Genomic DNA, 20,746 nt, shown 5'->3' with positions numbered 1-20,746 from the left:
TCAACTCCTACAACATCGCACAACCATGCTCGCCCATCTTCGAGAGAATCTTCATCAAGCTCAGAACCGCATGAAGCAACAGGTAGACCAGCATCGCTCAGAGCGCCAATTTCAAGAAGGGGATCAGGTCTTTTTATGGCTCCAACCATATAAGCAAACATCACTCAAAGACAAGGGGTGTCAGAAACTCTCTCCCAAATTCTACGTGTTAGCGCTTGAAATTTCACCTCAGGCTGAAAAGGCAAACCTCAAGGCTACATCAAACCATTTAGCCTCGTAGCTAGCCCTACGGGGCAGGAGAAGGCTCTCTCCGGTCAATCTCGGTAAATTTTCAATTGATGAGATGACCAAACGGGTAACACTGATATTAGGCTAGTAAACTGATTTGAAGGTTGATTTGGGGGTTTTTTGGGTTTTTGGTGGCAAATTGAGGAGCTGCAATTTAGGGTGCGGGGATTGGACACAGTTTCTGCAGGGGGGGTCTTTGGGGCAAGGTAGGAACCTGTATTGATGTCTTTAACTGAAGTGGATGATTAGGAAGAAAGAAAATAAGGCTAAAGAGAGCAAACAATGGATTTGAATTCTCTTTAGACAACAGAAAACATAGAAATTAAACAAATTTAAAAGTAGAGCATGGCAAGCATGAATTCTGACTTTATCACTTCATTTGTTTAATATGCAGCAGTATAGAAAGGAAATGAATCACATAACAAAGCTTACAATAACATGAAGAAACACACCATCAACACCTGAGTCCACATGAATCCCAAAGATGACTGCAAAACCCTGGTCTTCCTTAGCCAAAAATTGCAGAGATACAAGTGAAATATACAATGATAGCTCCTCCCTCAAGAGTCCAAACATGAAAATGAGCATGAAAGTACATAATATAGATGATATAACCTCTTTCCCTGCCTCCATGGGTCGAGCTCACTATCCTAGGAGCTGTTTGAACAACTTCTAAACTAAGCACTACAAAATAGGCAGTCAAAACAACTTGCCTCTAAAAACTTGGAAACCAGTTCATACAGTCAATTTTACCCTTTTACATGAGAGAAACTTCTAGAAGAGTAAAACAAGAGTAAAAGTATCCAAAAAGTGCCACAAGTACAGTCAAAAGGACCACCATCGACCTCAGCAAGTCAAACTGGAGCTAAACTGCAAATTCTGGGCTGAACTGGTCAAATCTGGCACAAATTCCTCAACGGGTCGCGCACTTTGGAGCCCTGTTTGGAGGCCTTCCCAGTGTTAGAATGAGGTGCAGGATAGCTCGTTGGAAAGCTCTTTGAGTCTACTTTCCAACCCAACTATAATTTTTGGATTTGGAGGTCATTTGCCCAGTCAAAAGTCAATTCTCCCAAGACTACTTCTGCAGCTCAAAAAAGGGGCAGAAAGTCAAAATTTGGCTGTATTTTGACCTTTTGGAGGCCCAAAACTCCATGAAAACTCAAGGTAATGCATGGGCATATGTAAATTTGCATGAAAAATCCAAAAATGCTGAGTTTTTGTAAAACGGAGCTACGATGACAAAGGGTCTCACCGGGGGTGAGACCCGTTGAGAAGCCAAAACCTGTAAATTGCCCAAAAATGCCAAAAATGAGCCAAAACTTCCAAAATTTTTTGTGCTTGGTGCTGTGAAGAGGCTAGTGAGTGTCATGATGAGTGAGAGAAGCCTCGGCCAAGATGCGGAGGGGGTTGGTCTTCTTCTTCCTCTTAAGAGCCTCGGTCAACCTTCTTTGGAACATTTTCATCTTTGCTTTACAAACGTGCATCCTAGCCCAATAATGGTTTTTCATGTTCCTTAGCAGCCTTTTGTCTTGGTTGGCCTTAGCCAACAGCCTCTCCAAGTGGGAATTCTCCTGAATAAGCAATGACTCCCGGTCAACAGGCAATGGGTCACCGGGCCTCCTACGGTTTAGGACTCGGTCACTACGAATCCTCCAAATCTCATCAAGTGCCTTCTCCTCCTCCAGCTGTGTGTTCCGCTGCTCTAGATATGTGATGGTCCATTGGGCACCCTCAAGTCTCCGCTGCAAAACATCATTCTCGGCCCTGAGCTGCTGAATGATCTCCTTTGCCTCTTGGCTAGGAGAACTGACCTCAAGATCAATCACCGGATCCTCATGAACCATGGGCTCTTTGCCCCTCTGCAATACCTGTGCTGGCGAAGAAAACGAGGCCCCTTCCACCTGCTGTGGAGATAACACTTGCTGCTCTGAAGATGAAGGCGAGACCCCTTCCACCTGCTGTGGAGATAATACTCGCCTAGCTGCTGCAAATAAGGCCCTTGGGCCTTTCTGATAGGTGACCATAGGAGTGGAGCTGACATGTCGGGTGATGGGAGCATCAGGCTGCTGAGATGGTCCTCCCTCCTCATGAATAGCCTCCTGATGTGGCTGAGGTGGCACTGTGAAAAATTCACGGGAGATGAACTCCTCCCATGAGATACTGTTGTTGGGAAAAGTATCCAATACGGAATGACCCTATCCCACTCTAAGGGTGATAGTACCTCAGCAACAACCGAATGCAAAGCTATTCAAGATTACTTCTTTATGAGATGTAAGAGAGAGGAGAAAGAGATCCACTAACCGTTATCTTCCGCTAATGATTGATCCAATCTTCCCTCTTTGCTGCTTGCTCCCAGCTCCTTGTTCTTTCACTGGCCCAGCTACACAAAGATCCTGCAAAAGCACAAGAAAGGGAAACTACAAGAAGCATACATCCATAATTGATTCAAGGATTAGAATAAATCAAATATACAAGCATCAATACGCCATTGAGACACATGCATATAGAAGAACCTCAAATGCTTTATTAATGGAAGAAGTAAAGTTCTGAGAGTGTTACAACCATAAAAGGCCCAATCCAGCAACACCTCCCAGCAGAAAGAAATCTCCTCTTCACCTCCTTCAAAGCAATCACCCAATAGTTCTAAACTCAAACCAACAGCACTTCCTTACAGTCACAAAATTCCAGCCTCCATAGACCTCATGAGAGAGCTCTATATATAGGAGTTTTGGAGAAAGGATGAGTCAGCTTGAGGCTGGCATGAAGCTGACTAGTGTCCTCTCCCACTTCAGTTATTCTTCAGTTCTTGAGTCCACTTGGAGTTTCTTGCTTCCACTTGGAGATCTAGATCCTCTTACTCATCACAAGGCGAATTCCCTGATCCAAGTGTCATTTTGGAAGCTTCCTGGGCATTTGACACCTTGAGGAATGACTGTGCCACTTGGCCAATCTCGCCCAGCGCAGGTAGCCTTCATTACTGTTGACATTCAGCGCAGGTACAGAGTGGAGCAGTTGACATTCAGCGCAGATGCTCAGTGGAGCAGTTGACATGATCCAGAATTAGCCTGTTTTTGAGTGTTTTCAGGTGGAGAACTGATATTTAGTGCTGTGGTTTGCTGACCTTGTTCCTCTAGGGGTAGGAACAACATGTTTAGGGACTTTGGATCCCTCAGATTATTGACATTTCATGCTTCATGCTGTAAGGCACAAAAATGTCTATAACAGTTGCCCCCTAAAGTATGAGGTCGTTTATCGGGTGAAATGCTTTATCAGGAGGATCCGAAGTTCATTCAATCGCTGAGAGGTGACCTGTAATAAATACAATACAATACATTATTTTTCATTCTGCTTTCATGATCTAGCTGAGGCGGGCATTCCCATGCTCAGCTTTATAAATTCATTTTGGTACATAGAACAGACGATCGTCTGATGGTAGACTGATAATTCTCTGCTGAAATTATCATCCTTTGAGTAGGATGATCATCTGCTGTAATAATGTACATATCAAATGTCTTCATATTTCCTGAATATATATCGCAGCCCGGATGGATGAAACTAGATCCGGGGTCTTCAAACTCGTTCGATCTTCACTCTAAGTACAAGTCGATCCATGTGAGAATTGCGCTGAAGTCGAACATGGAAAGACATCGCTTGATTACCGGTCAATAATGTAAACCGTTAACAAGCGCGAGAGGAATCACCGATAATGATAATGACCCTCAAGGTACTGCAGTACAATTCACGTGGTGTGAATAAAGGACTCGGCGTCGAACACCACGCAAAATCTTCTGGTCGAAGGTCATTGATGTATACCTGTCGCCGGAAGTGAGAAACTTGCCATTGAGGCATGCAAGCTTCAAAGTACTGAGGGGGGTGTTCCTAGATCAACTTCTTGGATAATGAGCTGAAGTCGACAAGAAGCGATCCGTCAAAGGAGGGCCTTAATGAATCCCACATCAGTGACACGGAACGGAGCTAATGATTTTAGTGGAGGTGAAAACAATCTGTGAGATATGATTCAGGGTGGCGATCATGGGTGGATGAAGGATAATGTATGGCAGTGGATGGGACACGGTTGACTCTTTCTGAACAACATCTCTTGAACATATAACGACACTGATGTGATGGATCGGTAGCATTACCCCAAATGTGGATGGTTTGGCGAAGACCATGGTGATGAGACCGGTGAATGAAACAACCCAACCCGATGTGATACGGAGGACAAAGTGTCATGTTCAAGAGCGACTTGCTACCATTAAAGCTTTGAGGTTCTCCCAATTTTTCCCCAGTCATTTCTGACCAGTACCTCTTTATTTTTGTCAAGCTTGAGGAGGATAACATATGCTTGTTCTATAACCTGCCCTTCGGGCAAGCCTATCGCTATGTTTTAACGAGCCTAGCGATAGGGAAACTCGTTCTCGTCTAAAGACAAGTTTGTCGCTATTTAATCATTTTAACGAGTCTAACGACAAGGAAAACTCGGTCCTTTTCATTTTTAGAGAGTCTGAAAAGGTACAGAAAGTTAACTCCAAAATTCCTTTTTCGTCATCTAATCCCTTAAGTCCGAAAAAGTATAAAACAATACAGAAGGGATGAGTTTTCGATAACTTTAACGAGCCGAATAAAACAAGCGCTCGACCTTTTTGTGTAATAATCCCTCAGGTCCAAAAAGATTAAAATCTAGAGGAGGGATAGCTCTTCCGGTCATTTTAACGAGCTGGAAGGCCAAAACTCGGCAAACTTTTCATATTTTACGAGTCAGGAGAAAAGAGCTCAAAGAAGACTCGTCTTTTGAGGAACGAGTGATAAACAGGGATAGCAGCAGATTCCAGGTACAGGTTGGAATTTTCCAATCACGGCAGTGTCACAAGGATGGCTAAGTGAAATCACTCTTCGCAGCTGTTCCTCAAAATGGGTAAACAATCATATGGGGGTGAACGATTGGCCAAATGGAATGGAGGTGGCAGGTGCAAACACGACCAAGGCTTTTTATGGCTAATAAATTTACGATCACAATGGTTATTTACCGGAATAGGTTCATTTTTTAATGAGCTTAAACTCTGGAGGAAACTCTTGCTCACGCTTTTCTATTTTTTAACGAGCATAAATTCCACGGTAAAACTGCTCGAATCTCGCTTTTCTATTTTTTAACGAGCATAAATTCCGCGGTAAAACTGCTCGATTATACCAGTCATAAGATAAGAATGTCTCCTGCAAGATTCCATTTTTTATAGAGCTCGCACCTCACATAAGCTATGCTCCCTCTCATCCTTTCTTTATGCAAGTTCGGAAACGGCTAATCTAAAAAACAGATAAATAACCGCTCTTAGCTTGCACTCCAAAAGGTTTGCATGCCCCCAGGTATAAAATACAATTTCAAGGCTGCCCCTCCTCTCCCCCACTTCTGCTTTTCTTTGGGTGTTCACAGCTACTTGTCGTCTTGCTAGTCTAATGTTAACGATACTTGTCTTCTCGTTATTTTTAACGGGTCTTACGCGGTACTTGTCTTCCCGTCGGCCCAACTTTTGACAGCTCTTTTGCAAGATCGCAAGAGAACAGCTACTTGCGACAAGAGAGCAGCTACTTGCGACAAGAGAAGAACACTACTCAAAGATAAAACATTGGTGTTATTGAGGGAGGCTTGCCTCTTTCTGGTTACCCAAAGATTGTTTTGTTAACACCATCAAACGAAAACATTTCCTCGGCACTGTCTACCGAAGTAGACAATGGTGAATGACCTTTGTCAAACAAGTAACCTTAACAAAAGAATCCTGTTCTAGAACAACCCCTCTTCCATCCACGGACGGGGTACGGACTAGTCATATTCTTTCGCGGAAATTCTACCTTATACCCAAGGTTTCCTCTGCCCGAAGCAGACCAGGATGCATGCCCCCTGGGTTCCAGTCCCATCTTTCCGAATCACTCGCACTCATCGGGAAGGAGGACTGGGGGTGGAGACATTTCTTGGGTGAATAGACCATTGAGGGTTGGTATGTGACTATTTGCGATGCGTGATCCCGGAAATGAAAGTTGGTCTACGAGCTTGACCATTCTTCCTTTGTGTGGAAAACACATTACTCTAAAGAGTGAGGAGACTATAGCTCCCATGCAATATATATAGTCTCGTCCAAGGAGTAGGTTATAATCCAAGGGTCCTTGAACAACCATCACGTTCATTTGAACGGTCTTCCCTTTCAATGTAACAGGCACATTGGGGAGGATCCCTAATGGTCGACTGGTTCCTTTATCAAAACCCGAGAGATTTCTTATCTCAGGTAAAAGCTCCGGGGAACCCAGTGCTTTCCAAGCAATAGAGGAAAGGATACTCACAGATGCCCCTTCATCAATGATAGTTCCAGCCATTACCATTCTATAAATTTGGACTATGATTCTGAATGGTACACTGGCTGGTAACCGGGGTCTGCCTAGTTGGTTCCAATCAAAGGACACAACTAGGTTGCTTGGTGGTGGGACCGAATACACGGCCGGATATGATCCTGACGATGTTCCTTCCTGCGATAAAGGAATGGGCGCATTGCCCTGATGTTCATCAGAATCTGTGTTGATGAAAAGAATCTGGATGGTGTCATCCTTATTCTCTTCAGTGAGGGTGTCATTTGAAGATGAATCTTCAGTGACGGTGTCATTTGAAGATGAAACCTCTGAAGGCGGAACCGGGTCAACTGCCGTTTCGACCTTTAGACTTTCGTCTGGTCTGGATTCAGTAGGTTCATTTTCAATGACTGACTCTTCAGCTGACCACTTGAGCGGGCCAGCTGTGTTTTCAACCAACGAAGGACTTGGCACGAGTTTTTTGTATCCAGGAGGAAGTCTCAACGGTGAAACCGGGCGATCTTCCAAAACTCTCTTCGCTTCGTCTAAGAAGGGACAACGGTGGATGGCGTGATCGCCTTTACACAGTTTGCAGGGGGATCTTGCTCCCCCTCTTTGTCTTGAACCTTCACTTTCGCTGGTTGACGGTAAGCATTCAACATGGCTATCAGAGGTTGATGCTCCCGAATTGTGCAACCGAGGGGACCAGTCCCTTAGTATCCGGGGAATACAGGGACAATCTCTATGGAAGTGGTCTCCTCTACATATGACACATGGCGATTTAGGCCCGGTCTGTGCTGTGTGTGGATTTCTGTCAGATGTCTTTTGCTTGCCCCCAGTCGCCTTAGGCTCCTTCTTCTTCTTCTCCTTCTTCTCCATGGGAGCTTGGCTTTTGCCGGCTCTACCTTGCGAAGATGAAGGATTGGAGGAAGAGTTATAGGAAGTAGAAGGCTGGTGGGCAGCTCTAGACTCATCTAACTGTTGACTCGACTGTTCAGGAACCATGGTGTTCTGAACTACATTAGTTGAGAATAGCCAAATAGGCAGGCCAATTGTCAGTCCTGGAAGCGACAATGTGGCCATATGGGGCGCACCAACTTCTCCCCAAGAGGAGAAAGGACTAGGATTTCCATCATGTGGAATTCCTTGGTTGGGGCGTTCCATGTTCTCAACCTACAGATCAACTCAGGAATAGGAGGTGATTATGTTCCGTTTAAAATAAATTTTATAACGACGCTTTAGACACAACTTGCTTTTTCACTTTTTAAGAGTCGAGAAAAAGCTAAAGATGACTCTAGTCTCCTTCGATGTTTTAACGAGCCCGAAGTGACAAATGCTCGGATGGACTTTTTCAGTTATAGAGTTTGAAAAAAGGCCAAAAGAAACTACTCTGGAGTTCTAGGCAGAGGGTGTGCCAAACTTTTCGCAAAACCACAAAATACGTTTTACGGTACGAGTGGTCGATCTTCGTGAATGCTGTGTTCACTGCATTGCGATCAGTAGGGCGGCCGACACGGTTTCCTATGGATAAAGGCTTTGATCCTATAGGGGTCTCCCAATATATACGCGACGGTACGTGGGAGCACAAGTCCGTATTGATACTTATCGCTTCACCGTGGAGGAATCACCCAACCACTCAACGCTAAGATATCACGTTTAACGACGCCGGAACACGTCTCTAGCTTAGACCTCTATGTGTTTGCGTTATGTTTCAATGCGTTGTTATGTAAATTCAATTTATTTTAAGGTTGATCTTGTTTAGCAGTTTGCCTTTATGGACCACCACGAGATGTATAGTAACACTCCTAAATGCAGTCTAAGATGATAAGCAAGCTTTTCAATCTTTCAACTTTGAAAATCTTAACTACTGAGGGAAAAGAAAGACAACATCTTTTCACACAGATCATAGAGCACACACTAATGCACTTTTTCCTAAATCAACATGCAAACTGTCATAATGTACATGCACAATGCAAGTATTTCTTTTCTCTTTCTTAATGTTTGTGCGATACAAAAAGAAAGCTGTTGTATAACTTTGAATTCAATTTCAAGTGAAAGCAAACAAGTTTGTCCAAAATCAAAAGACACCTTAAGATTTACTTGTTTCGACACTAGAAATATATAAACTCAAACCATATGACGAAAGCAAAAGCTCAATCAGCTATGAACAGCAAATAAACTAACTCTTAGGATCAAAACGACACTTTATCACAGGTCTAGATCTAAGAGGCCACAGCAAGACTAGTTCACTTTCGTTATGGGAAACTGTAAATGATACAAGAAATACAAAGAACAAACACAGTTTCTTTATACAACCCAGGCGGAATAGTGGCAAGGAAAGTTGGTTTCAGATAGGTACATAGACTGGTAACAGGCAGCAAAAACAAGGGTGAAAAAAGGGCAAGAAACAGCAGGAAACCCCAGTAGCACAAAGCAAGACTGGTCCAGCGCAGGTAGTACACAGGCAGTTTGACCTTCAGCGCAGGTAGCCCCTTCGGGAACTGCGCTGAAATGCAGACAGCCTTCACACAGCCTGCACTGAAGAACGAAACTTTCGTTTCTCTTGGTTTCCGGGTCACAGATTGCTCAAAAATTCACAGTTTTTGGCCAAATCAGAAGCTATCAGTCAAGTACACACTAAGGGATGAAAAGGAGGATGAAAATCTATCACTAAGAGCTATTTAAAGTCCTTGTGGATCAGCTCTTCAAATCATAAACTTGCCCAGAAACTGAGCTAGAGTAGCTGCCCTCTACTTTGCATTTGGAAGATCCAAATGCAGTTCGATTCGGTACTCCCTGTGTTTATGAAATGAATAGCAAAAACACAAACAACCAACAAGATACGATCCCCAGCGGAGTCGCCAATTTGTTGTTGGGAAAAGTATCCAATACGGAATGACCCTATCCCACTCTAAGGGTGATAGTACCTCAGCAACAACCGAATGCAAAGCTATTCAAGATTACTTCTTTATGAGATGTAAGAGAGAGGAGAAAGAGATCCACTAACCGTTATCTTCCGCTAATGATTGATCCAATCTTCCCTCTTTGCTGCTTGCTCCCAGCTCCTTGTTCTTTCACTTGCCCAGCTACACAAAGATCCTGCAAAAGCACAAGAAAGGGAAACTACAAGAAGCATACATCCATAATTGATTCAAGGATTAGAATAAATCAAATATACAAGCATCAATACGCCATTGAGACACATGCATATAGAAGAACCTCAAATGCTTTATTAATGGAAGAAGTAAAGTTCTGAGAGTGTTACAACCATAAAAGGCCCAATCCAGCAACACCTCCCAGCAGAAAGAAATCTCCTCTTCACCTCCTTCAAAGCAATCACCCAATAGTTCTAAACTCAAACCAACAGCACTTCCTTACAGTCACAAAATTCCAGCCTCCATAGACCTCATGAGAGAGCTCTATATATAGGAGTTTTGGAGAAAGGATGAGTCAGCTTGAGGCTGGCATGAAGCTGACTAGTGTCCTCTCCCACTTCAGTTATTCTTCAGTTCTTGAGTCCACTTGGAGTTTCTTGCTTCCACTTGGAGATCTAGATCCTCTTACTCATCACAAGGCGAATTCCCTGATCCAAGTGTCATTTTGGAAGCTTCCTGGGCATTTGACACCTTGAGGAATGACTGTGCCACTTGGCCAATCTCGCCCAGCGCAGGTAGCCTTCATTACTGTTGACATTCAGCGCAGGTACAGAGTGGAGCAGTTGACATTCAGCGCAGATGCTCAGTGGAGCAGTTGACATGATCCAGAATTAGCCTGTTTTTGAGTGTTTTCAGGTGGAGAACTGATATTTAGTGCTGTGGTTTGCTGACCTTGTTCCTCTAGGGGTAGGAACAACATGTTTAGGGACTTTGGATCCCTCAGATTATTGACATTTCATGCTTCATGCTGTAAGGCACAAAAATGTCTATAACAGATACCCTGCTGAGTCAACTGATGAGAGACTATAAGCTGGATCAAACCATAGTGACAAAGGCTCCTGTACTGCTGGGCCGGGGTCTTCCTCTGCAACATGGGCACCATTCTCTGAATGTTCTGAAACAGGAAGATTGGGAGGTTCATCATCCTCACCCGGGTGAAATGCATCAACAGGCGAATGTGATATGAATACACCTGTGAAAATCTGCCCTCACATGTAAAATAATGCATGATAAATCTCATGAGGGGGGCATACTCACTCCGAAGAAATCTGAATGGGAAAACACCCGTCAACAGTTTCACAAAATGATGGCCGGACATAAGGCTCAAAGTGAACAAAATCAAGTAATCTGCGCTTAGGCCACACCTCACCCACATTTGGTATCCCTGTAGCCTCTGAGATCACCTCGGGTGTCAATATGAAATTCACCCCTGCAAGAGTGACATGTCCATCATGGAGGTGTAAGACAAACAAGCGGGCCAACTCTCTATGATGCTGAATCTGAGAGAGCCTCTCACAAAACTGATAGCATGACATATACTGGAAACAATTCAGTGCCAAAGGACAAGCCTGTAACTCTGCCAAAGAAGTAGGCTCCTCCCTCTTATGATGACCTCCCTTACCCCCTCTACGAGGCCTCCTCTGTTCCTCAATCTCTGTAGATGATGAATGGTCATCACCTTGCTCATAAGTCTCGGTATCTGACATGGTTTTGGAGCAAGGTGGGCAAACTGAAGGACAAATTGAACTGCTGCCTCTGCTTGCAAAAGTACTGAACTCTATGCTGTTTCAAGGGGAAAAAACATGAGGGGAATGTTAGGGGAGGGAACTTCTTAACGAGGAATGTGAATATATGAAAATAACAGGGAATTTTCAAGGGAAACTTTACAAATTGTCATGCACATAGGAACACATTTTAACATTGGGAAATCATTTGCAAAGAACATCTCATATGGGATAAAAAACATGTATGATAATGAACATGGAAGGGGCATATATGTATCAATAGGGACATAGGGACACCATACACCAAATTTGCTTATAGGAGTTCATGTGTGTCATAAGGCAAATTTTTGCTCTTTTTGTTCTTAAGGAGTACATGCACATTGTTTTCACATAGAGGGAAGGTTTTCATGTATAAGGGGATATCAAGGGTATATAGGGGTTATGTACATGCCTCTAGATATACAGAAACATTTATTTTCACATGACTCTTTCTTTATTTACAAATGTATCTTTTCTTTTTATTTTTTGCATGTGTATGGTAGAGGGAATTAGGGTTTTGTATGCTTGTGAGAGGGGTAGGGTTTATAGCTTAGGGATGGGGGAAAAAATCAACATTTTATGTACAAATAATATGAGACAGAGATGCAAGCATGACTATGAATGCAAGAGGAAAAGAGGGAAGGGACCAATGGGACAAAAACACTTGAAACAGTCACAAAACCCTAGCACTTTACAAACATTAGCAAGCAGCCATATTAATCCATTCATTTGCAAATTTAGAAGATTGAAATCATAGCATACATCCTTATTTTCACCACCAATATCAACAACCATGCATTAAGAGCCTACCTCGACCGATTGAGCAAATTTGAAGTGGAATGAAGGAATTTGATTGCAGTTTGGTGGCAGACAGTTGAACGGGTCGCGCACGCTCCCCAACGGGTCCCGCACAGCCCAACGGGTCGCGCCCGTTATGATTTTACACTGCCAGAGTGCGCTGGACGGGTCGCGCACCGCCCAACAGGTCGCGCACAAGCCTGGACGGGTCGCGCACCTGCAAACTGCCCGAAACCGTTGCAATTTCGCCTCCTTCGCCTATCACTCTCTCACAATCTCTCTTGCAAGCTTGAAATGCACAATGAGAGTGAAAGGAGGGAACATTACCTTTTATAATCTCATTCGAAAAAATTTCATCCATAAACCCACTTTATAAAGTCTATTTTGACACTTTTTTAAAACACTCATTTTCTTGGTTTCCTTTATCCTGAAGTTGACTTTTTGAGTGCTTTTGACCTGATTCTTTTTGCAGGTAGATCATCTGAAGGACTGTGGCAAGGGGACTAGGGTTGTTGCTGCCTTTTTGAAGACATTTTGGAAATTTATTCTTTTTACAAAAATTATCATGACCTTGGCTTTAAAAACAGGGTTTTTAAATCCAAGGTTAAAAATGAACTGTACATGATGAAAATTTCAAAGGAACATGTTTACCATCCTCCCTCTGGCTTGCTGGTCACTCAAGGACTTTCAGAGACATGACCTTGCTAAGACAACTGACCAAAACCCTAGACCTAGAATTTTGACATTAAGACCAAACAAGAGCAACTTTGACAAACTCAATGACTGATATGACCTGATCCAGCAAAGCCAAGAGGGGTATGAATAGACCAGCTCCTCCATCAGGGTTATGGCATGCCTAACGGGATGCAAACTTTGACACTGATGAGACACCTACTAATGCAAATGCAAAGAGCTTTGATCACTGATGGAGGGCTTTCAAGACCGACACTAACATTGGCTCCAATGGGGATGGTAGCTCCTTGGAGGTACCAAGAACCTTAGACATCTGGGAGAGCTGACCAGTGCTTGCAACCATTGGGCAATGGAGTCAACTTATTCACATGTGACCAACTTGAAAACAACTTTATTTGACTTAGACAATTGACTAAAATTCAAGACTATCTCGGACACTAACTCACTAACTCTATACAGAAAATGAACTGACATGAAACAACTTGTAAAACTCACACCAACTAATCACCATTTTCAGAATTATAGCCTTCACCGCGGGCCCCAAACTGAAAATGGAAATCAGCTTCACACTTGCTGCAGAAAGAAAATGACATGGTATTTACAATGAGAGTGATTAGAGCAGAAAATGCTCAAGCATGATACCTTTTGAGCAGCCGGCCATTCACCGACCCTCCAAGACATTCATCTCCGTTCATTTATTTGAGAAGGAAAGCATTTGGACCACGGTATGCTGCAATTTTATAAGGACCCTTCCATAAGTTGTCGAATTTTCCATGCTTCCCTTTATCCTCATTGTGGGCATCCCACCGTAACACAACATCATCAATCTGAAACTCATCTGCCTTGGCCTTTTTGTCATAGATTCTCTTTATGCGCTCCTGCAACTTAAGGGAATTCTGGTGAACTTCTTCTCGTGTCTGCTGCAAATGAATCATTTGACTGATCCGTCGTTGCATAGGATCCTCTTCACCACTAGCTTCTTGAAACAACTTGGCTACTGGGACACTAAGTGAAGTAGGAAACACTGCATCTACTCCGTAAACAATTTCAAAAGGTGACATACTAATTGACTTCTTTTGACTTACCCGATCAGCTCATAGTGCATTTATTAACTTCTTATGTCAGCTCTTCTTGTTTATTTCCAGCAATTTCTTTATAATATTCACAAGGGATTTCTTCGAAGATTCGGCCAGCCCATTACCTTGCGGATGATAAGCGGTTGAATGCCCCAAACTGATGTTATATTTAAAGAAAAAATCAACCAACTTCTTTGATTTGAATGCAGCTGCATTGTCAGTAATCAACTTTTGTGGACAGCCAAAACGTGACAAGATATTATTTTCAAGAAAGAAAATAATTACCAAATCTGTGGCATGCCGGGTGGGAATGGCTTCAATCCATTTTGTGAAGTAATCCGTAGCTGTCAAGATCCATCGATGCTGCCTGGAAGATGCAGGGTGGATTTCGCCAATAAAATCCAAGCCCCATTGCTGAAATGGTGCACTGATTTCCACCGGTTTGAGAGGCAAGGGCTGTAATTTCTGTTTTCCTTGAAAAATTTGACATTCATGACAGCTCTTTACCGCTTTATACACATCAGAAAATAAAGAAGGCCAATAGAAACCGGATCTCAAAATCTTATTAGCCGTCGTTTTCCAAAATAAGTGACCCCCACAGTCACCTTTATGGAAATCATCTACTGTTGTTTTTTCTTCCCCTTCGACCAAACAGTTCAGCAAGATGCCACCGGGATCCTTCCAATAAAGTGCAGATTTGATAATGCAAAATTTGGCAGCCTTTAGCTTCAATGTTCTAGCTTTGTTTCTAGGCATTCCAGGAGGTGCAGATAAGTTTTGAAGCACATAAACTATATCAGCATACCAAGGGGAAGACACAAAGATATCGGACACCTGTAGAACTGAATTTTCTTCATCTTCATCGGACAAGGCAGCAATCAAATTTATATCAAGGACATGAAGGTTCGCTTCAGCCATCAACTTAGCTAAGCCTTGACCTTTAATCAACTTGGTAGGCTTAATTTCAACATCATATTCTAAGAGTGCAGCAATCCACTTACCCCTTCTTCCTTCCGGTTCCGTTTGCACTAAAACATCCTTCACAGCTGCATTAGGAACATATGCTAATACATGAGAATTCAATATGTAAACTCGGAAATCTTTCAATGCTTTGATCAGGGCCAATGCTTGCTTCTCAATGATATTATAATTCAGCGCTCTGTCTCCTATGATGCGGCTGAAAAAAGCTATGGGCCTCTCAACTCCATCTCTCTTTTGCATTAACACAGCCGCCAATGTATGCTCAGAGGTGAATGAAAACAAGATAAAATCCTGAGTATAATCCGGGCTAATCAAAGTTGGGGTTGAAGATAAGATTACCTTTATCAAATTAAAAGATTTCACCGCCTCTTCGGTCCATCTTAGTTCGCTGTCCTTCTTGAGCATATTGGTTATCTCTCTTAGATGTTCAGCAAGATTGGGAATGAAACGACGAAGAAAATTCAACTTACCATTAAAGGACTGAATTTCTTTCTTGCTACGGGGCTGCTCCAATTGCTGAATTGCTTCCACTCGTGCAGGGTCTATACGAATGCCATTGATCTAGGTGGATATTGGTGGCCACCCGCTAATTCCACTTGGATCCCCTCTAGTGCTTCTTACAGTTTTATCAGTTTCCTTAATTATAGCACAGTTTACTATTTTTAGCAGTTTTTCAGGTCCTAAACTTCCGGAGCCGTTTTGAGGAAACTGATAATTCTCTGCTGAAATTATCATCCTTTGAGTAGGATGATCATCTGCTGTAATAATGTACATATCAAATGTCTTCATATTTCCTGAATATATATCACAGCCCGGATGGATGAAACTAGATCCGGGGTCTTCAAACTCGTTCGATCTTCACTCTAAGTACAAGTCGATCCATGTGAGAATTGCGCTGAAGTCGAACATGGAAAGACATCGCTTGATTACCGGTCAATAATGTAAACCGTTAACAAGCGCGAGAGGAATCACCGATAATGATAATGACCCTCAAGGTACTGCAGTACAATTCACGTGGTGTGAATAAAGGACTCGGCGTCGAACACCACGCAAAATCTTCTGGTCGAAGGTCATTGATGTATACCTGTCGCCGGAAGTGAGAAACTTGCCATTGAGGCATGCAAGCTTCAAAGTACTGTGGGGGTGTTCCTCCACAAGAGTAGATCTCAGGAAATTTGTCCTTGTCTTCTTCGATGACATCCTCATCTATAGTTGCACTTGGGCCGCACATCTTCAGCATGTAGATCTACTCTTGCAACTGCTCCGCAAGCATAAATTATTTGTCAAGATGTCCAAGTGTTCGTTTGGCATGGCAGAAGTAGAGTATTTGGGCCACATTGTGGGGCGTGAAGGTGTGAAGGTGGACCCCAAAAAGATCCAGGCAATGCAGGAATGGCCTCAACCTAAGACCTTGAAGAGCTTGAGAGGATTTTTGGGTCTCACAGGCTATTATCGTAAATTTGTCCGCAACTATGGTCGCATAGCAAATCCCCTCACCCAAATCCTAAAGAAAAATTCATTTTTCTGGAATGAGGAAGCACAACAGGCCTTTACAGCTCTAAAAAATGCCATGTGTTCCACTCCAGTCTTAGCACTACCTGACTTCACCAAATCTTTTGTCATTGAATGTGATGCTTCAGGTACAGGTATTGGGGCGGTCTTAATGCAGGAAGGGCGACCGTTGGCCTTCACAAGCCAACAACTCAGTGGGAGGAATCTGGGCCAATCTACCTACGAGAAGGAAATGATGGCCATCTTACATGCGGTCGAGACCTGGCGACCTTACTTATTGGGGCGACGTTTCCAAATCTGCACAGATCATCACAGTCTTAAATATTTTTTAGAGCAATGCCTATCCTCCCCAAAACAAAATAAATGGCTAGCCAAAATGCTGGGATATGATTATGAGATCATTTACAAGAAAGGGAAAGACAATAGTGTAGCAGATGCATTATCTTGCCAATTTGAGGAGGAAAGTACTCTGCTAGCAATTTCCCTCCCCATTCCAGAATGGATTGAAGAGGCTCGCAGGGAATGGTTTTCACACCCCGGGCTCTCCCAACTCATTTCTCAATTGCAGGTAGATCCAAATTCCACCAAGGGCTACTCGTGGCAGGATGATATTCTTCGCTACAAGGACAGAGTCGTAATATCACCAACATCCACCCTCAAAAGTTGCATTTTGGCAGAATTGCACTCATCTCCCATTGCAGGACATTCGGGCTTTCAGAAGACATATGCTCGCACCAGAAGATCATTTTCTTGGATAGGCATGAAAAAGGACATCCTTACTTTCGTAGCAGAATGCGATGTCTGTCAACGCCACAAAGGGGAAACCATCAACACACCAGGCACATTACAACCATTGCCCATTCCGACATCAATTTGGACGGAGGTTTCTATGGATTTCATTACAGGTCTTCCAAAGTCAAGGAACAAGTGAGTCATCATGGTGGTTGTGGACCGACTATCGAAGTATGTTCATTTCTGCGCCCTACCCCACCCGTTTACACCAACTTTGGTTGCTCAATATTTCATGGATCATATCTTCAAATTGCATGGCATGCCCACTTCTATTGTGTCCGACCGCGACCCGATCTTCACCAGTAATTTTTGGCAGGAACTCTTCATAATACAAGGCACTCAACTAAAACTCAGTACCTCCTATCATCCGCAAACAGATGGTCAAACCGAAGCCATCAACAAATGTCTAGAAACCTACCTTACGTGTTTCACTTCAGAAAAGCAACACCTTTGGGTACAGTGGCTACCTCTGGCTGAATGGTGGTATAACACCAACTATCATGCCACCACCAAAATGAATCCCTATGAAGCAATATATGGTCAACTCTCGCCTTCACCTACTTCGTATCTCAAGGGATGCTCAAAAGTACAAGCAGTGGATCAACTCCTACAACATCGCACAACCATGCTCGCCCATCTTCGAGAGAATCTTCATCAAGCTCAGAACCGCATGAAGCAACAGGTAGACCAGCATCGATCAGAGCGCCAATTTCAAGAAGGGGATCAGGTCTTTTTATGGCTCCAACCATATAAGCAAACATCACTCAAAGAAAAGGGGTGTCAGAAACTCTCTCCCAAATTCTACGTGTTAGCGCTTGAAATTCCACCTCAGGCTGAAAAGGCAAACCTCAAGGCTACATCAAACCATTTAGCCTCGTAGCTAGCCCTACGGGGCAGGAGAAGGCTCTCTCCGGTCAATCTCGGTAAATTTTCAATTGATGAGATGACCAAACGGGTAACACTGATATTAGGCTAGTAAACTGATTTGAAGGTTGATTTGGGGGTTTTTTGGGTTTTTGGTGGCAAATTGAGGAGCTGCAATTTAGGGTGCGGGGATTGGACACAGTTTCTGCAGGGGGGTCTTTGGGGCAAGGTAGGAACCTGTATTGATGTCTTTAACTAAAGTGGATGATTAGGAAGAAAGAAAAGAAGGCTAAAGAGAGCAAATAATGGATTTGAATTCTCTTTAGACAACAGAAAACATAGAAATTAAACAAATTTAAAAGTAGAGCATGGCAAGCATGAATTCTGACTTTATCACTTCATTTGTTTAATATGCAGCAGTATAGAAAGGAAATGAATCACATAACAAATCTTACAATAACATGAAGAAACACACCATCAACACCTGAGTCCACATGAATCCCAAAGATGACTGCAAAACCCTGGTCTTCCTTAGCCAAAAATTGCAGAGATACAAGTGAAATATACAATGATAGCTCCTCCCTCAAGAGTCCAACCATGAAAATGAGCATGAAAGTACATAATATAGATGATATAACCTCTTTCCCTGCCTCCATGGGTCGAGCTCACTATCCTAGGAGCTGTTTGAACAACTTCTAAACTAAGCACTACAAAATAGGCAGTCAAAACAACTTGCCTCTAAAAACTTGGAAACCAGTTCATACAGTCAATTTTACCCTTTTACATGAGAGAAACTTCTAGAAGAGTAAAACAAGAGTAAAAGTATCCAAAAAATGCCACAAGTACAGTCAAAAGGACCACCATCGACCTCAGCAAGTCAAACTGGAGCTAAACTGCAAATTCTGGGCTGAACTGGTCAAATCTGGCACAAATTCCTCAACGGGTCGCGCACTTTGGAGCCCTGTTTGGAGGCCTTCCCAGTGTTAGAATGAGGTGCAGGATAGCTCGTTGGAAATTTCTTTGAGTCTACTTTCCAACCCAACTAGAATTTTTGGATTTGGAGGTCATTTGCCCAGTCAAAAGTCAATTCGCCCAAGACTACTTCTGCAGCTCAAAAAAGGGGCAGAAAGTCAAAATTTGGCTGTATTTTGACCTTTTGGAGGCCCAAAACTCCATGAACACTCAAGGTAATTCATGGGCATATGTAAATTTGCATGAAAAAATCAAAAATTCTGAGTTTATGTAAAACGGAGCTACGATGACAAAGGGTTTCACCGGGGGTGAGACCCGTTGATAAGGCAAAACCTGTAAATTGCCCAAAAATGCCAAAAATGAGCGAAAACTTCCAAAAATTTTTGTGCTTGGTGCTGTGAAGAGGCTAGTGAGTGTCATGATGAGTGAGAGAAGCCTCGGCTAAGATGCGGAGGGGGTTGGTCTTCTTCTTCCTCTTAAGAGCCTCGGTCAACCTTCTTTGGAACATTTTCATCTTTGCTTTACAAACGTGCATCCTAGCCCAATAATGGTTTTTCATGTTCCTTAGCAGCCTTTTGTCTTGGTTGGCCTTAGCCAACAGCCTCTCCAAGTGGGAATTCTCCTGAATAAGCAATGACTCCCGGTCAACAGGCAATGGGTCACCGGGCCTCCTACGGTTTAGGACTCGGTCACTACGAATCCTCCAAATCTCATCAAGTGCCTTCTCCTCCTCCAGCTGTGTGTTCCGCTGCTCTAGATATGTGATGGTCCATTGGGCACCCTCAAGTCCTGCTGCAAAACATCATTCTCGCCCTGAGCTGCTGAATGATCTCCTTTGCCTCTTGGCTAGGAGAACTGACCTCAAGATCAATCACCGGATCCTCATGAACCATGGGCTCTTTGCCCCTCTGCAATACCTGTGCTGGCGAAGAAAACGAGGCCCCTTCCACCTGCCGTGGAGATAATACTCGCTGCTCTGAAGATGAAGGCGACACCCCTTCCACCTGCTGTGGAGATAATACTCACCTAGCTGCTGTAAATAAGGCCTTGGGCCTTTCTGATAGGTGACCATAGGAGTGGAGCTGACATGTCGGGTGATGGGAGCATCAGGCTGCTGAGATGGTCCTCCCTCCTCATGAATAGCCTCCTGATGTGGCTGAGGTGGCACTGTGAAAAACTCACGGGAGATGAACTCCTCCCATGAGATACTGTTGTTGGGAAAAGTATCCAATAAGGAATGACCCTATCCCACTCTAAGGGTGATAGTACCTCAGCAACAACCGAATGCAAAGCTATTCAAGATTACTTCTTTATGAGATGTAAGAGAGAGGAGAAAGAGATCCACTAACCGTTATCTTCCGCTAATGAATGATCCAATCTTCCCTCTTTGCTGCTTGCTCCCAGCTCCTTGTTCTTTCACTGGCCCAGCTACACAAAATCCTGCAAAAGCACAAGAAAGGGAAACTACAAGAAGCATACATCCATAATTGATTCAAGGATTAGAATAAATCAAATATACAAGCATCAATACGCCATTGAGACACATGCATATAGAGAACCTCAAATGCTTTATTAATGGAAGAAGTAAAGTTCTGAGAGTGTTACAACCATAAAAGGCCCAATCCAGCAACACCTCCCAGCAGAAAGAAATCTCCTCTTCACCTCCTTCAAAGCAATCACCCCAATAGTTCTAAACTCAAAACCAACAGCACTTCCTTACAGTCACAAAATTCCAGCC

Source organism: Pinus tabuliformis, chromosome 6 (assembly GCF_031772625.1).
Source record: "Pinus tabuliformis cultivar Carrire ecotype Pingquan chromosome 6, CPIR1, whole genome shotgun sequence".
Classification (NCBI taxonomy): Eukaryota; Viridiplantae; Streptophyta; class Pinopsida; order Pinales; family Pinaceae; genus Pinus; species Pinus tabuliformis.
This window is presented reverse-complemented; position numbering follows the sequence as displayed.